Source organism: Tamandua tetradactyla, chromosome 1 (genome assembly GCF_023851605.1).
Source record: "Tamandua tetradactyla isolate mTamTet1 chromosome 1, mTamTet1.pri, whole genome shotgun sequence".
Classification (NCBI taxonomy): Eukaryota; Metazoa; Chordata; class Mammalia; order Pilosa; family Myrmecophagidae; genus Tamandua; species Tamandua tetradactyla.
The window spans coordinates 67,380,070-67,401,922 of NC_135327.1; positions in this window are offsets into that span (position 1 = coordinate 67,380,070).

Below are 21,853 nucleotides of genomic sequence, written 5' to 3' on the forward strand. Positions count from 1 at the left end.
AAAGTGTCCAAAGCCTGCTTGGTCAAGAAATGCGTTTGCTCAAAACTGCCCCATTGCTCTTTTCAGCCAAGACAAAATGAGCACAGAACTCTGTCCCTAACTCTGAGAGATACCATGCCCTGATCTTCTCCCACCCATCTCACCTTCCCCCTGCTGTCCTGGCTCCACGTCCCTCAAATGTACATCCACAGCTCTGTGCTTCTGCTCCAGCAGAGCCGACAACCTATGAGCTTTCCAAGGTCCACATATATGCTAGGGGCAGAATTTAGAATAAAGAGGACAGAAGGATGGTTAGGAAGAGTGTTCCGGGTGGAGGAAACAGCTTCCATTTGCATGCTCATCTGCTGTTTGTTCATCTTTCTCTTTTTTTTTCTCATCATGAACAAACTCTCATTCAGAATATATGAAGGGAACAGAGGGAGGCTTTGAAATTGGGAATTGAAGTAGAAGAGAATACGATGGTTCTGAGGAATGGCAAGCTATAAGTTTGTGGTGCAGTGGCTCCTGCAAGACCCTTTAGTAGGAAATTACCATAGTCTGGGAATCAGGTCACCGAGTACCCATCTGTCACTTTGTACTCTAAGTACTGCAGGTGCTGGAGGCATTTGTATGAAGGAGCAGTCCAAACCATCTACCATGTGTGTATGTGTGTGTGTGTATGTCTCTGTGTTAGTCTTCTATTGCTGTGTAATAAATTACTACAATTAGCACCTTGAAATCATGCCCATTTATGAACTCACAGTTCTGTAGGTCAGAAGTCCATGCAGGCTTGGCCAGGCTCTACACTAAGGGTCCCACAAAGCCGCCAACAAGGCATCAACCAGGCTGGGCTCTTATCTGGTGGCTCGACTAGAGACTAACCACTTCCAAGTTCATTTGGGGTTTTGGCTGAATTCAGCTTCTGAGGTCCCCGGTTCCCTCCTGGAGGCCAGCCAGGCCACTCTCAGATCCTAAAGACCACCTGCATTCTTTGGCCCATGACACTCCCCTACCCCACATCCCATCTTCAAACCTACCACAGCATGTCAAACTCTCATCCTGTTCCAAATCTCTGGCTCCATTCTGTGCTTCCCCTTCTGCTACCAGCTGGAGAAATGCTCCGTTCTTGAAGGGCTCCCTGATTGGGTCAGGCCCACCCAGACAAGCTCTGTGTCTTATGGTCAACTGATTCAAGACTTTATTTAGACAGCAGTTCTTAGATAAGTGTTGGATGCAAAAGCCAGTGTTGGATGCACTGTCTGCCCTAGTGGTGTGTGTGTATATGTGTGTGTGTGTGTGCATGTGAGAGAGAAAGAGAGAGAGAGAGAGGATAAGGACTAGATGGGCAAAGGAAGCCAAAAAACCAAAAAAAGAAGAAAGAGGAGAAAGGGGAGGGAGAAAAGAAAAGGAGGAGGCAGGGAAGATGTGAGAAGAAGGGAGGAATTGAAGTACAAGGAAGGGAATGAATGGAGAAAATGGGCAGGAAAAGGTGGGGGGATGTGCAGAGGGCACTGGGTGGGTGGTGGGCTATCGAGGAGAACTCCTGCTTAGGGTCCTGGGGATAAAGTGCTGAATGTGTTCTGAATGAGGCACTTCTATGGCTGCATGCGTGTTCCTGAGCCCCTTCTCCTGGTGGCACCTGCCCCTGGGCAGAGGAGCTTTAACCTTGTGTGGAAAAGGGCCAACTTTCCTCACTTCCAGTGATTGGTGTGGGTGGCATCAGTCACGGTGGGTCCCAGGCTACAGGGCTGGGAAGGCTGCAGACCACCCCTGCTCATGAAACAGTTCAAACCTGGTTTTTCAGATTCGGGACCCTGAATCATTACCTTGCCTCTCTCTAAGCCACAGGTATCCCATGTTAAAGGAGATAGTAGGTACCTTGAGTGTCCAAAGGAGCAATACATTAAAACCCCTTACCTCATTTAGCCTCCTTTCTTTTGCAATTTGCAGAGAACTGGCTCAAATGGTACATTTTCCAGAAGGGACCTTTGTGAGCACACATGGGAGGGACCCCCAAAGTGGCTTTAGGGTTGGGTGATCTATCAACCCCTGGTGTCATGTGGGGTCCAGATCCTCCCCATCCACTGGGGCTATGCTATCCCAGAGTCATCCCCTATATGGGATGGGTGCTAGGAGCATCTCACACCTAGCAGGAAGGAAAGAGATCTTTCCACAGCTCCCAGGAGGATGAAGGATGCTCCTTGAACCTGCCAATAAACCTCCCGAGTATCTTTTCAGCAAGAACTGGGTCACAGGCTTTTTCATGATCCAAAAATCAAGATGAGGAATGGGATTAATCTCAGGCCAACCTGTCCCATCCGGGTGTTCATGAACTTCTCCAAGGCCACTGCTGCAAAGTGGTATGGCTGGGACAAAACCTCAGATATGTTTGTTTCCAAATTCTCCTGCCCTCTGTGTATACCTAGTTCTCAGCAAGCAATGCATAAGAGCCTGGGGGAGGGACATCCCCCAGTCCCTTCAAGTCCCTTCCAAATACAAGGAAAAATCATCTTTGGGGGATGAATCATTTCCCCTATAAAGTCATGTTCAAACCTTAACCTCCGGTCCTGTGGATGGGAACCCATTTGTAAATAGGACCTTTGAAGATGGTATCAGTTAAGATGTGCCCAAACTGAATCAGAAGAGGTCTTAATCCAACATGGCTGAAGTCTTTATGGGCAAAGGAAATTGGACATGGAAGTGGAAACCAAAGGAAATAAGTCGCCACATGACAGAGGAATGCCAGAAAGCCATTACCAGAGCTCTTCGGACTTTAGACAAAACGTGGTTCCTCTGGCACCTTGATTTTGCCTCCAAAATTTCTAGCCTCCAAACTGTGAGACAATAAGTCTCTGTTGTTTAAACCAACTTAGTTGTGATATCTGTCACAGCAAATCCTAAACATGTCTGTCCTGGGCATGCCCTCAGAAGTAGCTGACACGTTCTAGGTAGCATGTTGAAAAACCACAGAATCCAGGAGCAGAGATGGGGTATCTTATTTCATTCAGAGCAGTTCAATCAAGTCTCTGGGCTGGGACATATGGAGGGAATGGTTTCCAGGAACTTGTGCACACCACAGGCTGGTGAGGGTGGTGATAAAGTCTGGCCTCAGAGCTGGGAAAGTCAAAGGAGTACCTGTGTGTTTGCACTTTGAGGGCAGGGAAGGGGCTTCTGAGGTCAGACCTGGAGGGCTGGAATGGAGTGTATGTGTTTACGAAGGTAAGTGGAGATGGAGAGTCTTCAGCAGAAAGAAACAGCACGAGATGGATGGGGTGGGCCAGCGCGGGGTGCAGAGGCTGCCCAGATGAAACAGACATGGCTCTCAGACTCACTTGCCATCATCGTTGACAAGGATAACAGTGCTCCCCATTCCCTGAGGACCACCCAGTGGGTAGTGTTTCACGCTTTCTATGCGTCCTGGTATTAAAGTTCATGACAACTCCAAGGGATGAATTCTGCATCTAAAGGTGAGAAAGCAGAGTGCTCAAGGTGGGGACACGTGATAGCGTGCCAACACAGGCAGGAAGTCCAGGTCCAGGATTGAAACCCCAGAACACTGCTTCCAGCCACGAGGCTGGCCTGGGCCCTCAGATACCCCTGCCCTGGCATCCTAATTCCACCCATGGGGCCTTTATCTTCCCCCTGCTCCATGTACACAGAACCAGTAAAATCAGGGCTCTGTGGTGCAGCCTCATCCCCAAGCATGGTGGTCAGACATTAGGAGTGTCAGCTCTTGGTGACCATTTGATGAGAATTGTGGCTATAATTTAACCATCAGGTGTGACTTAGACTGGACTTGTCCAAAGTCTTGATTTCCTGTGATTGCCATAATAAATTACCATGCACTGGGTGGCTGAAAATAATAGAAGCTTATTGTCTCCAGTTCTAGAGACCTGACATCTGAAATAAAGGTGTTCTTTGACACTTGTAGAGGAGAATCCTTTCTTGCCTCCTTTAGCTTCTAGTATTTACCAGCCATCCTTGGTGCTCCTTGGCTTGTAGTTGCATTGCTCCATTCTCTGCCTCCACTGTCACATGGCCACCTTCCCTGTATGTCTGTGTGTACCTCTTCACCCTTTTTTATATCCCTGTCATATATAATTAGGGCCCACCCTACTCCACCATGACCTTATCTTAACTAACTGCATTTTCAATGACCTTCTTTCCCAATAAGGTCACATTCCTGAGATGGGAGCTAGGACTTGAACATATCTTTATGGGGACACAAAAGCATCCTCCTTTTCCTCCTGGCTTTCTGTCTCTCTCTCAAAACTGTGCTTATTTACTGCTTACTACCCCTTACCCCCAAATATATTTTCTCTTCAAAGGGAAGATTTTCATTAGAGTTAGATCCATCACCCTGCCCCTGCATAATTCCCCAAGGCACCTGGTACCCAGGAGGCACCCGGAAATTATGGCCAAACTGGGTTAAGCCAGGCAACAATTTTAATAAGTTCCCAGAAAATTCATCTCCAAAACTCTTTTGCCTACTGAGTCCTGGGAGAGAAGTAGTGTTTGTTGAAATTCTTATTTACAAAGATGGATGATTGTGGATGACCTGTCCCCCCTCCACCCCCATCCCCATTTGGGGAACACACTCCCTGGAAGTGCTAGGAGCTCAGGGTCATGGGGCTGAAGTCTCACCTACCAATGCTGAGAATGTAGTGGGAAGTGCCATCTTCATGGGCATCTTCAATCCTGGCCCTAGCCTTTTATCTCCTTTATAAGGAAACCCTTCCATGGAGTCTAGCCCTGGTGGACTCCTGAGACATGCTCTTCATTCCAGCCCACTTAATTAACACATTTTCACAAGTATGTGGATTATTGAGTGACAGAGATTTATCTACAGACCAACACAGACAGGGAGGCATTAGTAGTCCTCTGTTCTTATAGCATTTAACGTTCCAGATACAATGGCCCATCCAAGAAAAGCTTGATATTAGAACATATTGTTTCCCCTGAGCAGCTGCTACTCTTCTTTTCTTGAAAGCAGGTCATGCTTGAGAAAGATGGATATATAAATAAATTTAATTCATCCTTGACTCTTCTTTTTTTCTTTTGCTCCCTTCTTTGTTCCTTCCTTCCTTTCTCTTTGATGTTTACAAAAAAATCAATTTTGCCCATTCAAAAGATGAGAGAGTTGGATTGACATCAACTTACGTGAAAAAGCTTTAGTGAACCATTAGTTTAATTTCAGCACTGTATAAAAGAGCTTGTGAAACTCTGAACTGCTTGAGGAGAAGGAAATTCTCTAGAAAAGTGAGACATGACTAAGCAGAATGGTCTGTGCCAATCCCATCCTATGGTTGTCTGGGCTCTGCCCCTCCCAGCTAGGTGACCTGTCCAGGTCTCAGAAGCCTTAACAAAAAATGAAAGTAATAAAAGTCTTACCTCCTTGGCTGTCACATGACTGAAATGCAGTAATACCTGGGAACCATGTAGAACAGTGGTTGGCATATATAGGTTCTCAATGTGTTGTTAGGTCTTGTCTCAATTCTGCTGCAGAAAGTGATAGTTCTTCTTCTGTAAGAGAGATAGTGACAATCTAAAAGGCCCCTGAGATTCCGAAGGTTTGGTAAGCCTTGCCAACAAAGGAACCAGGAATGCTGACCCTGGAGAAGGTATTCAAACATCAGATGGTCTACATGCAGCCCGAGCAGAAATGGGCTAGCTGACTCCCATGGTTACAACTAGAACAAGAGGACAGAAGCTACAGGGAAGCAGATTTTGTTCAAATCTAGTAAGACTTTTTTAATAAACAGAGTTGCTATCTGATGGAATGGCCCCGTGAGATGATGTCCTCCAAGGACAGAGAATCCAAAGGCCATCCAGCAGGGAAGCTGCAGGGAGGAGTCCTGCATGCTCACTTAAGGATCCATGATTTGGAATTTACAGAGACCTCCCTTTGCTGTGAGAAGACTTTGAGACATGGTTCATGTTGGCTCGCATCACATACAGATCATATAATATTGATGATGTATATTTCCATATTTGTTTTTGTTAATTCATTTTACCCTTAAATTTGTTTTTAAGATTCTATATTATACACTTTTTTAACTTTCAAGTTTTCCCTACATCCAACAAATTACCTGAATTCCATAAACATTAGATGATTTATCCACCATATGCAACAATGAAAGGGTTTCTTGTTTTCTTGTTTCTTCCTCTCCTTTTTACAATCTGCATTTTTGGAATCTCTAAGCAAGAAAATATGGGATTACCTGTCAATGTGATTAAATTATCTGATTGTAGCCAGCAATTTCTTAGTGATTTTTAACTAGAGTCAAATCTAGAAGGAACGTCTATAAAAAGCTTGTACTGGTATTTTTTTTTGCATGTTTTTTTATTTTGATTTTCAATTAGTGAATAAATTGATTTGTTATTGGACAACTTGAATGCGGAAGTCAGTTTCCTGTCCCTGGTTATCAATTTTATTTTGAATCCTCTCTCATTTGAGAAAGGATTTATTTTCAACTCTCTACCTCTGGCAGAGATTTCCAATTTGGAGGGCAAATTGGCAGCTTTAACATAAAGTGATCAGACTAGTTGTGATTTTCCATGGGACCTGGCCTGGCCCCAATTTCTTTATTTATTTTCTATTGCAATTTTATTATTTGCAGACTATTAACCATGTGCGTTCATATGAATGTACTTTAATCACAAGCACATACAGATTTGTTTGGCTTTGTAGATCAGTTTTTATGTTAGTTTTAGACCTTGCCAAAGTATAACTAAAATCTGCCCAGCACCCTCCTTTCCCCCAACCCCTGTCATAATATCTTTCCTTTTATGTTTAGGAAAATGTATATATAGTTAAATGTCCTCTTTTCTATTTTCTATTCTGCTTCATCAACCTAGTCTAACACAAGTGATTCATCAATTATTGGTTAAATGATTACCATTTTATATGATACTGGAAGTCAGTCCATACCACATACCATTCTTATGGTATTTCTTAAAAATTTCTTTGGTCATGTCAATTACTTATTTTTCCAAGTAAGCTTTCAGAAGACATTGCCAACAACTTAAAAACATCTGATGGTAATTTTGCTTGGAAATCCGTTAATCTTACCAATGACATAGCCATTGAGCAGCATGTGAGAAAAGATGGACTATATAGTCAATTATGTTGGAACAAGTGGCTGGCAATAGTATCAAGCTGGTATCTGTCTGACTCATAGCAGCAAAATAAGTTCCATAAGGATAAAGATTCAAATATAAAAACCCAAACGAAACAATAGGTGTAGTTCTTAGAGTTGTAGGTATGATGGAGTTAACATGCTCCCACTAAACAGTTATAAAACTTGGATAAAATGCATGAAGGAGCCACTTCAGAACTCTGAAAAGTACAGATGAGAGTTTGAAGTGCCACCAAACCAGCAATGGGCTTCTGTTTTTTTTTTCTTCCTTGGCGATCTACCACCCTGGACTCCAGATAGCCAAAAACCCAGAATTGGGCACTGGCATGGACAGAGAACTTCAGGGGAAGGATGCTAGTCCTGGCCCAAGGTATGGGAAGAGAGAATCCTGAGTCTCAAATACAGTGGGTGAAATCTTCTTCGTTTTTTAGCGGCAGCAATAGCAACAAGGGTCCACTAGTACTTAAAATGCTGGCAGAAAATACTTAAATTTCTTCCCAAATCTGAGTAGCTTGAGAGTTGTCCCAAGAAGATAGGGCAGCTCTCATTGCTTTTGTTCTCTCTTTGTCCTCCACCACTTGGTGGAGATATAGGCATGGGATATAGGTTCTTTTGGGAAGTGCGCCACAGAAGAGGTCCTTTTGCTCTAGGACCAAATCCAAGAGCAACAGGGAATCAGGAAGTACCAGGGAGATCACAGAGAGGGAGAAATTCAGGAAAGTGACCCCATAAAGTTGTTTCTGAACTCCTGGGTTTACCCCTCTGAGAACTGAACTGGAGGAGAAACCTTTACCCAGGTCTCAGATGGGCCACTGGGTAGCACATATGTGGGACAGATCTAACAGCACTGCAAAGTTTCTGAAAATGGAATTGATACTGGCATCATAGCCCACAGAAGGCAGGCTAGAAATTGTGGCCTGAACATAACCTGTTTGGTTGCCTACTAAAATAAAAATGTCAGCACATTCCATATAATGTAAACAAGACACAGAGTCTCATGACATCATATTTGATATATTCAGGATACAATCTGAAAGTACTCAACACATAAAGAACCAGAAAAATATCAACCTAAACAAGAAAAGGCAATCAGCAGAAGCCAATGTTGGGAGAACAGAAATAATGGAATTATCAAAGATAAAACTGCTATTATAAAAATGTTTCAGTAAGTAAAAACAAGCAATCTTGAAACAAATGGAAGTATAGAAGGTTTCCAAAAAGTGATATAATATGTGAAAGAGAACTAAATGGAAATTAAACCTGAAAAATACTATAACTGTAATTAAAATACATGGATAGCATAATGGAGATGAGAGAGGAGTCAGTCTCTACAAACTTAGTGGATAAAGACTGAAAAGAAAACAGTAACAGTCTCAGTGATCTGTATAATAATGCTAAAAGGTCTACTTATATCATGGGATGACCAGAAGGTGACAATAAAGAGTGTGCTGCAAAAATAAATAGTTTGGAACACATAATAGCTGAATCTTTCCAAAATTTGGCAAAAGATACAACCTGCAAATTCAAGGTGCTCAGAAAACCACAGATAGGAGAAACTCATAGTAACTCAGGTGCAGACACACTAAAGACAAAGCAAAATAAAATCTTGAAAGCAGTCATTGAAAAATGACATATTACCTATAGAGAAACCATGATTAAGATGATTGTGGATTCTCATCAAAACCATGGAGATTAGAAAGAAGTGGGAAAACATTTTTTGAAGGAAAAGAATTCTCAAGTCAGAATTTTACATGGAAGCAGGGATATCTCTCAGGAATGATAGTGAATAAAGACATTCTTAGATAAAGGAAGACTGAAAAAACAGAAGCCAGCAGACCTGTTCTAAAAGATTTACTAAAGAAAGTAATTCAAACAAAAAGGAAAAAATACTAGGGGAAACTTGGAATATCAGGAAAGAAGAAAGGGAAACAGAAATAGCAAATATCTGTGCAAATATTCTCCTTTTGAATTCTTTAAAATGTGTTTGATGCTTGAGAGCAAACATTATAACATTGCTGGATGGGATATAATAAATATAAATGTAATCTGTAAGACAAACAATGTAAAGGGGAATATAAAGGGTTGGTGAGATTTCTATATCCCACTTGAAGTGATAACATATTTATTCTAAGCAGACTATGAAAAGTAAAGTATTAAATTACTTTAATTAATAGGGCAACCACTACAAAAAATTGTTAAAGGAATATAGTCAAAACCACAATACGTAAATTTAAATGGATCATTAAAAGTATTTGAACAGTGCAAATAAGGCAGGAAAGGGAAAGCAGAGGGAGGAAAAACAGAGGAAGCAAACAGAAAACAAGTAATAAAATAGTAGACTTGAATTCAAACATACCAATAAATACATTAAATATAAATGGTCTAAGTATAGCAATTAAAATACAAAGAATGTCAGTATGAATAAAAAACTCAAGTCTATGCTGTATGGAAGAAACTTCCTTCAAGTATCATTATATAGCTAGGATAAAAGTGAAAGGATGGAAAGGATATACCATGCAGATGCTATCAGGAAAGATGGAATAAGTATATTATTTTCAGACAAAGTAGATTTCAGAGCAAAAAAATATTACCAGGGATAAAGAGTAACACTTCCCAATGATAAAAATAATCAATTTACCAAAAAAATGCAAAGTAATCCTAAATATGCGTTCCCTTAAAAATAGAAGTTAAAAATATATAAAGCAAAAGTTGATGGGACTGAATGGAGTAGACAAATCAATAATTGTAACTGAAGATTTCAATACTCCTCTTTTAGTAACTGGTGAAACAACCAGATAGAAAATCAACAAGAATAGAGAAGAGTTGAATAACACAATCAGCCAACTGGATCTAATCGACTTTATAAACATTTCACAAAAAAATAATGGAATAGTCAGTCTTTACAATGGACACATGGAACACTTACCATGATAGAGCATATCTGTGTCATAATTAAACCTTAACAAATTTAAAATAATTGAAATCACACCACGAATGCCTTCTAAATATAATGGAATTAAACTAGAAATCAAAAACAGAATGAAAACTGGAAAATCCCCAAACACTTGGAAATTAAATACCATGATTTTAAACGATTCATGAGTTAAAGGGGAAATCTCAAAGGAAATAAAAATAATTTGAACTGAAAGAAAATGAAAGTATAACATATCAAAATTTGTAAGATGTAACTAAACCAGTGCTTAGAGGGAAGTTTTTACCATTACGTGATTATGTTAGAAAAAGAGTAAGTGTCTTCAACCAATAATCTATAACTTTGTCCTTGGGAAACTAGTAAAAGGTGGGCAGAATAAATAGAAAGCTAGTATTTTCTAAGTTGGCATTTATATCACTTGCACAAATTTTTACTTCTCCATTAAAATGTCTGTACTTCTTTTTTTCTTTTCATTTTTTTATGGACATTTCTAGGAAATGCCCAGGAAATATCTAAAATGTATCAGCGATAAGCTTTATTGTCTTATTCTAGATTTAAATAGAAATGTTTCTAGTGTGACACCATAAAGTACAATGTTAAATGATCATTTTGTAATTGATTATTCTTTATCATGTTAAGCAATGCCTTTCTTCTATTACTAGTTCAATAAAAATTAATGAATAAATGAATATTGAATTTAATTTTATTTATCACTTATTTTCTTTAAAAAAGAAAGTTTTTTTTTTATCTTGGGGGTAACTTGGAGAGGGAGTAAAAGGAGAAATGGAATCTGAAGGAAATAGAGGTTATATTTGTAGTAATGATTTTTAAAATCATTATGATAAACTTTGTACTTAAATTTTGTAAAAACCCATTTGTTCCCAAGAGAACATAAAGAAATAATCACCAAGAAATGTATAATTTCCTTTAGAGAAATCCTAGAACTGAAAGAACAGATCATATAACCATCTGTAGAAAAAGTAATTGAAAAGTTCATTCATAAAAATGTATTACAGTTAGGTCAACTTATTTATATTTTTAATATTTCAAAAGGCAGTAAACAATACTAGCCATCATTTCAGGTTATTTCTCTGTAAACTATTTTTACAGCAGGCACAAGTTAGGTATGTTAAAAAAATAATCACAATAGGGTGGGCCACGGTGGCTCAGTGGCAGAGTTCTCACCTGACATGCCTGAGACCTGGGTTCGATTTCTGGTGTCTGCCCATGTGAAAAAAAAAAAATCACGATAAGTAAACAATCACAAAAGCAAAAACCTATAACTTTTAGAAGTTAAATATATGGTACAAAGAAAAGGCTAACAGCTGGTATGAGCCTCTACACTAGATCCAGTGGTACCTGCATTTGCTTTTCTGTGACACTGTTCTCTATAGTGTGAACAGTTTGGATGAATGTGGAAATGGTCATTGGAATGTGCTGAGTTGAGCTGATTGGATATTATTGGTCCTGCTCCTTGAGAAAGTCCTGACTGATGGATTGAGGCTGCCCCAAAAGAGGTGCCACTTGTCAAAAAACCCCAGAGGGATTATAATAGGAGCCCAGCATAAGGCTCCTAAGGTATGCAGGCTGTGGTTCCCTCAGTTGAGGCAGTCTACACCACTTCAATCTCAATCTCTTGCAGCCAACTGAACCTGGAGTGGTAAAGGAGCATGGAAGTTCTACCTAAGATATTATGAGTTCTTCCAAGTTACCTTCCCCTTGCTGCTTGCTGTACCATCTACTGCCCACCAGACATCCTTTAAAACTAAGAATCTGATGTGGGTAGGGGAATGTGGAGTGCTTTGTGTCTTGTAATCTTTCTGTCAATTCTGGAGCTAGGATCAATTGATTCTGTGTCAGAGGTTGTGGTAGTTAAGTTCATGTGTCAACTTGGCCAGGTTGATGAAGCCCCCTTGCTCTGTTTTTGTGGGCTTAAATCATCAGAATATGAAATTCATCTGTGGCTGATTACATTTGCAGTTGGTTAAGAGGAGTGTCTTCCACAATGATTAGATTTAATTTAATTAGCTAGAGACTTAAGAGAGAGAGGTCAGAAGAGACTTCAGCATACTTCATCTCAGGACTCATTGCTCAGCCCAGAGATTTGGAGATGCAGACATGAATCACTCCCAGGAAAGCTGTTAGAACCCAGAAGCCAGGAGAGCAGGCCAGCAGACATCACTACGTGCCTTCCCATGTATCAGAGAAACTCAGGTGAAAGCGAGCTGCCTTTCCCCTGAAGAACTATACATTTTTAGCAAAATAAATCCCCTTATAATAGGCCAATTCATCCCTGATGTGTGGTATTCTGGCAGCTTTAGCTTTAGCAAACTAAAACAGAGGTCATATAATATGGACATGAATATATAGGCAAGGAATATTAGTCAATAACCATTCTTACTCAAGTCTTTTAATGAGCATAAGAATTCACAGTGGAGTAAAGCCATGTCTGTTTAAGGAGTATAGGAAAGCCTTTACACAAGGCTCAGCACTTACTGAACATTTAAGAACTCACACTGGAGAGAAGGCCTATGAATGTAAGGAATGAGGAAAAGCCTTCATTCAGTCATCAGCCCTTTCTAAACATGTAAGAAATCACACAAGAGAGTAGTTCTATGAGTGTAAGTCATGTGACAAACCTTAATTTTTGCATGCAAAGGCACTGGGAATTGAACCCAGTCTCCGGCATGGCAGACGAGCACTCTGCCACTGAGCCACCAATGCCCACCCTGTGACAGGCTTTTAAATGTGTATCAGACCTTAATAGTCACATCCAAGCTCATCTTGTGAAAGGCCCTGTGAATATAAAGAATGTGCCCTTACACAACAACTCAGAGTGGACAGAAACCCCTTGATATAAGGAATGTGGAAGAGGCTGCATTAGTTTTTCATACTTCACAGAACACGTAAGAACTTATATTGAAAAGTCTTCTGCTTACAAAGCATATTGGAAAGCTTTTATTGTTTCTTCATAGTTATTTGATATGTTGAAAATGACTGCAAAGCCCTGTGAGTATATGGAATGGAGTACAACCTTTAAATTTTTTACATGCTGCAGTATTTACATCAAATTTCACACTGGAGAAAAACCCTATGTATGTAAGGATTATAATAAAGCCTTTGTATATTACACATTCAATTTTATGTGTATATACTACATTTCATTTGTCCAACATCTGTTTGTGGACTCTCAGATTGCCTTCAACCTTTTGGCTATCATGAATAATGCTATTATATGAACACTGGTGTACAGAAAAAACACCCATTCTTAGGCCCCCTAACTCATTTAAATATTAGTAAAATAAGTGTAGCGAGGTATTGAAAGATAAGTTCTTGCATTTGTGTCAATTTTATGTTAAAATTTTAGATTTTCTTCTCTCTTCTCATTTCTGAATAACTTATCACTTACTCTACCTCATCTGTCTTTCTTTTTTCTTATTCTAGCTACCCCAGGATGTATTTTGATATTTTCAAAGCCCTGTGCCACCTCTCTAGTGGGCTTTATTTGTTTTTGTTTTTGTTTTCCTCTGTGTGATATTCAAGAGAAAAGGTAAGCAGAGTCAATGGAAAGCATTCCTGGCAGGGAGAAGGGTTCTTACAGAGGCATGGCAATAAAGTACTAAATCACATCCTAAGAATGTGGATGTGTCCTTATGGCTACCATTCAGGGCCCAGGAATGGCACTCATGAAGGATGCAGCTGGATAATGGACAACATTAGATGCCAGAGTAAAGAGATGGGTTTGGTTCATATGTCTAAGCAGCTGGAAGCCACTGGATTTTCCTGAAAAGAAACCTAATCAGAGCTGTGGCTCACAATACTTGACATGTTAACTTCATGAAGAGAGATTAGAAGCAGTGCTAGTGCTTTAGAGGCTATTAGTGTAGACAAGAATTGATGACAGTGGAAAGTGAGGCCTTGTGAGTAGAGAAGGAAATGTGGGTGATGGATAGCAGAGGTGTCGGGGAAATGTAATCAATGGGCATTGGCAAGGAATTGTGAAGGGTGAGAGAGGAAGGAAAGTTAAGGTGAACCAGCAGTTATTTTCAGTGAACCTCTAGAGTATAGAAATATTTAGTACACTAAATATTCACCTTCCCTGAAGGTCAGTAATTACAGTAAGAATTTCTCTCTCTGGGCTGGGAATCTTAAATGTGATACGAATAATTGGATTTTATGTATTCGGGCCAAGAGGGGGCTCTTAACCACAAAAGACAAGGTTGGTATGACTACTGTAATGGGCAGCAAAGTTAGAGCAGTAATCAGAATACTCTGATGCTAAGACCTATGGTTGTGGCTTGTGGATCATGGGGTACCTTTCTAGGTAAGGTGCCTTTGTGAAAACCAATGGGCAGTCTACTATTTACTTGATCTGCGTAAGTGGAAGAGTTCTAAGTCAAGTGAACAAAAGTCTGACTTGAATAATGAAAACAGAGAGTCACGGCCCCTCAATCAATTCTCAGACATGAGCCAGTTTATAGACTCAGAACCCCATGAATGAAGGGAGCCTGGGTTCCCTGGAAGAAGGACCCTGCTACACTTCCACAATTATACTGTTAATCTTTCTCCCAGTTTATCTTTAGTGATATTTAGTGAACATTTAGGATGTGATACAGGCAGGACATATAAATTCTCTTGTCATAAACTGAGAGGGAGTGCTAAGGATCAGTGGCTTAATCTCACAGGCTTGCAAAGCAAAGATAGCCACAGATTTCCTTTGCTCACCATAGATTTGCAAAAGTGTGGCAAGAACCAGCAAGCAGCCATATTAGAGTGTGGGGAGGCCAAAATTAGATTGCAGGTGGCCACAGAACGGGAGGCCAACAGAAAGTGAATGCCAGTTGCAATATGGGGAGTTTAAAAAAATACATACTTAATTGCGACAGAAAGTGCTGTGAGAATCAGAACTATATTTGGATTGGAATGACTTATTGGCAAAATATTGCAGCAGATGCTGGAAGGAGGTTTAATTGGAGGAGTCTGTATGCTCAGTCTCCAGAGATCCTGAGTTTGATACAATTTAATTTTTGCAAAATATAACATCTTTTAAAAGGTTGAGAGCTACAATATAAGCCATTTATAGTTGTTAGAGCAGCATTTTTTCTTTCAAAATAATTTAAAATAATCTCTAAAGGCTGTGGAAAAGTGAAGTGGTCTCTGTGAGATAGGTGAAGGGGGAGAGATGATTGCAATGACACGCTCCATCACATTATTTAATTTACCCTCCATACTGATACCCCTGAAAATTAAATGACTCCTTTTTCCTTTCAAAATAAATTAGGCATCACAGGCATATAGAGAAGAAAACTGATTCTATCATCTCTAATGAGGATATGACATTCCACTTGAGGGCCTTTAGAATTTTCATGGCACATGTGCATGCATCTTCATGAGGTATTGCTGTAAGTATTTTTCGCATGTCTGACACATCACGCTCAGAGATGGGACCCCTGAGATTTTTCTTCCTGACTCTAACCCCCAAACCACGGTTGGTTGGACTACAAGTGGAAACGACCAAAACCATAGCCTGATTTTCTGTCCTGAGCATTTGCAATGGAGATTAGGAGCGATAAGGGCATCAGGCAGCTATCTTGCAAAAATGAAATGTAAACTCTAGATTGAGTGGTTCTTTTCAGCCGTCTATATATCTTGTAAAACAGAGAAGAAAAAGAAGCATGGTTTGCCGAGAGAGGAGTGAAAGCCATGTGCAAAGAAAAGCAGCACCAGGAGATGGGGAAAGAATACTCTCTGGGTCCTAGATACCTTTCTTCCTGGTTGCACGCCATTCCCAGGGTGCTTCTGAAGTTCTTCTGAGTTGACTGAGAAGCCCAAGTCCTTATAATAACCTCTGCCATCACCACTTTTGCTGCTAAGCTAGTCCAAGTTGGGTTCTATGACTTTCCAAAACAATTTATAACTAAGGCACAAACTGCTTTCAGAAATAGGGCAACCATCACAGACCCTCAGAAGAAATACAAATCTACGTGAGGTTTGGTGGGGATGGGGCACCCAAGAATTCCTTTACAACAAGATGAGACTGTCAGCCTCTATGATAAGGTAGAGAAGTACTGTAATATCTCTCTATAAGGGCAAGACTTTAGGGAACCTGGCAACAAAGTTGTTAGCCTCTCCAAGCAGCCTTCAGTAACATGCAAGGGGAAGCGATAAGTTTGAGGGCAATGTTGTTCTACTGAAGAAAGTTAGAGAGAGGCAAGTTCATCAAATGGGCTTTACTCAAGCCCAGATCCAAAAGTAGGCCCTGAATAATTGTGGCAGCTGAAGTCCCTGCTTCACAGTTTGCTGCAGGTAAAGTTCAGCCAGAGAATTGGACATGGGATCCTAGAAAGGATCATATACCGGAATACTTTGAGATGTTAAGGGGCCCCCAACTCCTAGGTCACTACAGAGTACCCCGCCACTGCTAGCTCCCATCTCAGCATTTGCTTGCTGGGGAGCCCAACCCAGAGCAATACCTTGTAGTTCTGTGGTCCTCAGACTTCATGGTGCATCACAGAACCCCCTGGAAGGATTGTTAAAAAAATCACTGCCCTACTCTGCAAATTTCTGATTCAGTGGGTTTGGGATGGGGTCCAAGAATGTAAATTTCTAACACCATTCTCAGGTGCTGCTGATGCTGCTGGTCTGGGGACCACATTGGAGAATCACCCATCTAGACAAATAGGATGGGCAAGCCCATTAAAAAGCAATAAAAATGATTAGAATGGATACACAGTCTAGGAGTGAGAGAGCATTCTAGGAGGGAATAGAAAAGAAAGTTGTTTCTCTGCCCTCTCCATGGCCTGAGTTCAAGAACCTAAAGTAGAAGAAGAAAAAGAAACAAGGTGAAGCACATCATCTACCACCAGCAGGGGTGGGTACTAAACCTGAAACATACCCTCACATATGGCTTACTTCTGGCAGTTTAAAAATTTAGGAAGCAAGACTAGGCAAGATTTTTTTTTTTTACTTTTTATTTTTTAATATCAAACATACACTTATATTTAAGTGTGCAGTTTACTGATTTCCCCCCATGGATGTATCTTTGCAATGCCATCCAAATGAAGAGACATGAAACACTTCCTGCACTCCTTATGTCTACTTCATGCTTCTTCCCAGTCTATTCCCCTCAAACCAAGGCAACTATCATTCTGACTTGCATCACTAGAGATTAGTTTTGATTGTGAGCTTCACAAAAATAGAAGCAGACAGCACGAACTCTTTTATGTCTGGCATCTTTTGCTCAATGTTATTTTCTAAGATTCATCCACATGGATGAAGGTACTGGGATTCTCATCCTTTGGAACATGTACAGCATTGACTTTTTAAAAACTTTTTAGCTTGAACTAATTGCAGATTGACTGAAAATTGTAAAACAAGTACAAAGGAGTCTCCTGTACTCTTTAGATAGTTTCCCTGGTTACATCATACCTAACAATAGAACAATATCATGTCCAGGAAATTGACATGGTAAAATATGTGTGTGTGTGGTGGTTCTATGCCCCCTTTTTTGGGGTGTGTGTGTGTGTGTGTGTGCATGACCTGGGAATTGAACCCAAGTCTCCTGCATGAAAAGCAGGCATTATACAACTGAACCACCCATGCACCCTCTGTGCCCTTTTAAAAATATTTTTTAATATGAAATATAACATATATACAAAAACAGCAATAATTTTCAAAGTACATTTTAGCAAGTAATAACAAAATAGACTTCAAAGTTTGCTATGGGTTAACATTCCACATTTTCAGGTTTTTCCTTCAAGTGGCTCCAAAACACTGTAATTAAAAGAAGTATCATTATAGTGATTCAGCAGTCACACTCATTTGTTAAATCCTATCTTCTCCATTCTAACTCCTCCTTCTCCTTTGATCCTACTCCCAACCTATAGGGGCCTTTGGGATTTGCCCATTCTAACTTTTTTCATGTTGAAAAGGAGTGTCAACAATATAGAATAGGGAGATGAAATTAGTTGATATTCTTGGAGTGGCTGGCCCCTCTGGGTTTCAGGACTTATCTGTGTAAGGTTATAGGTTTCAAGAAAGTAAATTTAGTACATGAAACTTTTGTAGAGTCTCAGTTAAGGCCCTAGGTGTTCTTTAGAGTTAACAGGAATGATGTTAGTTGGGTATGGCAAATCAATTAGCAATAAATAGCTGAAGTTTGCATAAGAGTAGCTTCCATAACAGCCTCTTGACTCCACTTGAATTCTCTTAGTCACTGACACCTTATTTTGTTACATTTCCTTTCCCTCTTTTAGTCTGGAAGGTATTGTCAGGTGACAGGGCCAGGCTCAGCCCTGGGAGCTATATTCCCCATTGTCAGGGAAACGTTCACCCCTGAGTGTCATATCACACATAGTGGGGAGGGCAATAGTTTTCATTGCAGAATTGGGCTTAGAGAGAGAGAGAGAGGGCACATCTGAGCAACCAAAGAGGTTTACCTGAAGCAACTCCTAGGTATAATCATAGGTAGTTTTAGCTTCTCTGCTACGGAAGTAAGTTTCATAAGGGCAAGCTTCAAAATCAAGAGCTTGGCCTATATTCTTGGGAGTCCTTAATGTTTTAGAGAGTACTATGGGTTCCCAGATGGGAAAATTTTTTAATATTTCCATACTTTTACTCCAGTCCCTCAAGGTAGAGCCAGCTCAAGGGGCTTTACCAGTACTTTATAATTATCAGCCCACCATAGTCTGGGATGTCTCTGGGTATTACATTAAGTTATACAAAATTACAAGGCCTCATTCCTGTTCTGGGCTCTGCTATTTGGGCTGTTTAAAGGAGCTATCCAGACAGGTTAATTTAGATTGTGTGTAATAGAAAGTTTAGATTCTAGACACAATAAATCTCTTTGCTTTTGGTCTCACATAGTAAATGAAGCTCTAGAGTGCATACACTATCATCTTTTGATCTGTATTTTGATTTACCTTTGTCCCAACCAGATTGACTTCATTTTTATCTCTAATTGAAGCATGATCTCATTTTCAGTTGCCTTAACTGGTATTATATGTAGCAATGCTGACTTTCAGAGATGCAGAACTCCAGCTCTGAATCTTAGGTGTCACAGAGGTACTCAAAGTTCTGGGAAAATACCAGCTTATACACATATAGCTCAGTGTCTCAGAATCTGGAAACATATTTATAACTTTCGACTACATATGGCTGCTATAAGAGTTGACAATCTAGGCTCCAATTTTCTTATAAGTATTTAATGAAGGAGACCATAGTATATTTGTTCTTTTGTTTCTAGCTTATACACCAACAAACTAGACCACCCAGATGAAGTGGGCAAGTTCCTAGGACACATGAACTACCTACACTAACTTAAGAAGAAGTAGAAGATATCAACAAACCAATTACAAGTAAAGGGGTTCAATCAGTCATCAAAAAACTTCATACAAAATAAAAGCCCAGGGCCAGACAGCTTCACAGGGGAATTTTATCAAACATTCCAAAAAAAGAACTAAACAATACTGCACAAACTCTTCCAAAAAATGGAGGAAAAAGGAATGCTACCTAAATCATTTTATGAAGCTAACATCACTCTAACATCAAAACCAGATAAAGATTCTATAAGAAAGGAAAGCTACAGACCAATCTTCTTAATGAATATAGATGCAAAAATTCTCAACCAAATACTAGTAAATCAAATCCAAAAACAAATTAATTATACATCAGGACCAATTTGGGTTTACACCAGGAATGTAAGGGTGGTACAACATAAGAAAATCAATCAATGTATGTAGTCCAGCATATTGTCAAATCTAAAGGGAAAAATCACATGATCATATCAATTGATGTTGAAAAAGCATTCAACAAAATTCAGCCTCCTTTTCTAACAAAAACACATCAAAAGGTAAGAATAGAAGGAAACTTCATTCAATATCATAAAGAACATATATGAAAAACCCATAGCTGGCATCATACCTAAGGGTGAAGAACTGAAAGCATTCCCTTTATGATCAGGAACAAGATAAGGATGCCCATTGTCACCACTATTATTCAATATTCTAGTAGAAATCCTAGCTAGAACTATTATGCAGGAGAAAGAAACAAAAAGAATCTAAATAGGAAAGGATGAAGTGAAAATTTCATTATTTGCAGATGATATGATCCTATACTTGGAAAACCCTGAGAAATCTACAACAAAGCTAGTTGAGCTAATAAACAAATTCAGCAAGGTGGCAGGACACAAGATTAATGTAAAAAAATCACTAATTTTCTATACAGAGGTAATGACCTCATTGAGGAGACAATTAAGGAAAAAAATCTATTCAAAATAGTAACCAAAAGAATTAGGAATAAGCTTAAAGAAGTATGTCAAGGGTTTGTACAAAGAAAACTACAAAACATTGCTAAAATAAATCAAAGAAGACCTAAATAGATGGAAAGACAGTCCACGCTCATGGGTAGGAAGGTTGAATGTCATTAAGATGTCAATTCTACCCAAATTGACCTATAGATTCAATGCAATATCAATCAAAATTCCAACAACCTCCTTTGAAGACTTGTAAAAGCTAGTTATCAAATTTATTTGGAAAAGAAAGAGATCCAGAATAGCTAAAGATATCTCCCGCCACCACCCCCCCCAAAAAAAAAGAAGAGCCAAGTGGGAGGATGAACACTTCCTGACTTTAAAGCTAAAACACAGTGGTTAAAACAGCATGGTACTGGCACAAAGTTAGAAGTATTGACCAATGCAATTGAATCAAGAGTAAAAAAAGACAAACCACCAAATCTACTGTCAATTGATCTTTGATCAGGCCCCAAATCCACCAAAATGGAACAGTAGAGTCTTTTCAATAAACGGGCATGGGAAAACTGGATGTCAATAGCCAAAAGAATTAAAAAGGACCGTATCTTACACCCTCTACAAACATTAATTCAAAACAGATGAAGGACCTAAATATAAGAGCCAGTATCATAAAGCTCGAGAAGAAAATTAGGGAAACATCTTTAAGACCTAGTAATAGGAGTAGCTTCTTAAGCTTTACCTGAAGCATAAGCAATGAACAAAAAAATTGATAAATGGGAACTCCTTAAAACCAAAAGCTTCTGTGCCTCAAAGGACTTTTCCAAAAAGGTGAGTCTGTCAACTCAATGGGAGAAAGTAATTGGAAATCACAAATGGGATAAAGGTTTGATATCCTGTATGTAAAAAGAAATTTTACAACTCAACAACAAAAGAACAACCAAATTATAAAAAGGGCAAAGGAGATGAATAGACATTTTTCTGAAGAGCAAACACAAATCACTAAAAAGCACATGAAGAGATGCTCATCATTATAGTATAAGGGGAATGCAAATCAAGACTACAATGAGATATCACCTCACACCTATAGGAATGGCTGGTATTAAACAAACAGAAAACTACAAATGTCGGAGAAGTTGGAACGCTTACTCACTGCTGGTGGGAATGTATAATGGTATAGCCCTTGTGGAAGACAATTTGGCACTTCCTCTGAAAGCTTAATATCAATTTGCCCTATGACCCGGCAATACCAGTATTTGGTATATACCCAGGATTGCTGAAAGCAGTGAGACAAACAGATATTTGCACACTGATATTCATAGGGACACTTTTCACAATTGCCAAAAGATGGAAACAATCCAAGTGCCCCTCAACAGAAGAATGGTTAAACAAAGTGTAATATATACATACAATGGAATATTATTAAGACAAAATGAGGTCCCCAAACATTGAACAAAATAAATCAGACACAAAGTGATAAATACCATAAGATTTTGTTATTATGACTCTGGTAAAGGTAATCTCAAAGGTTTACACTGTAGATAGGGGATTTAGAGG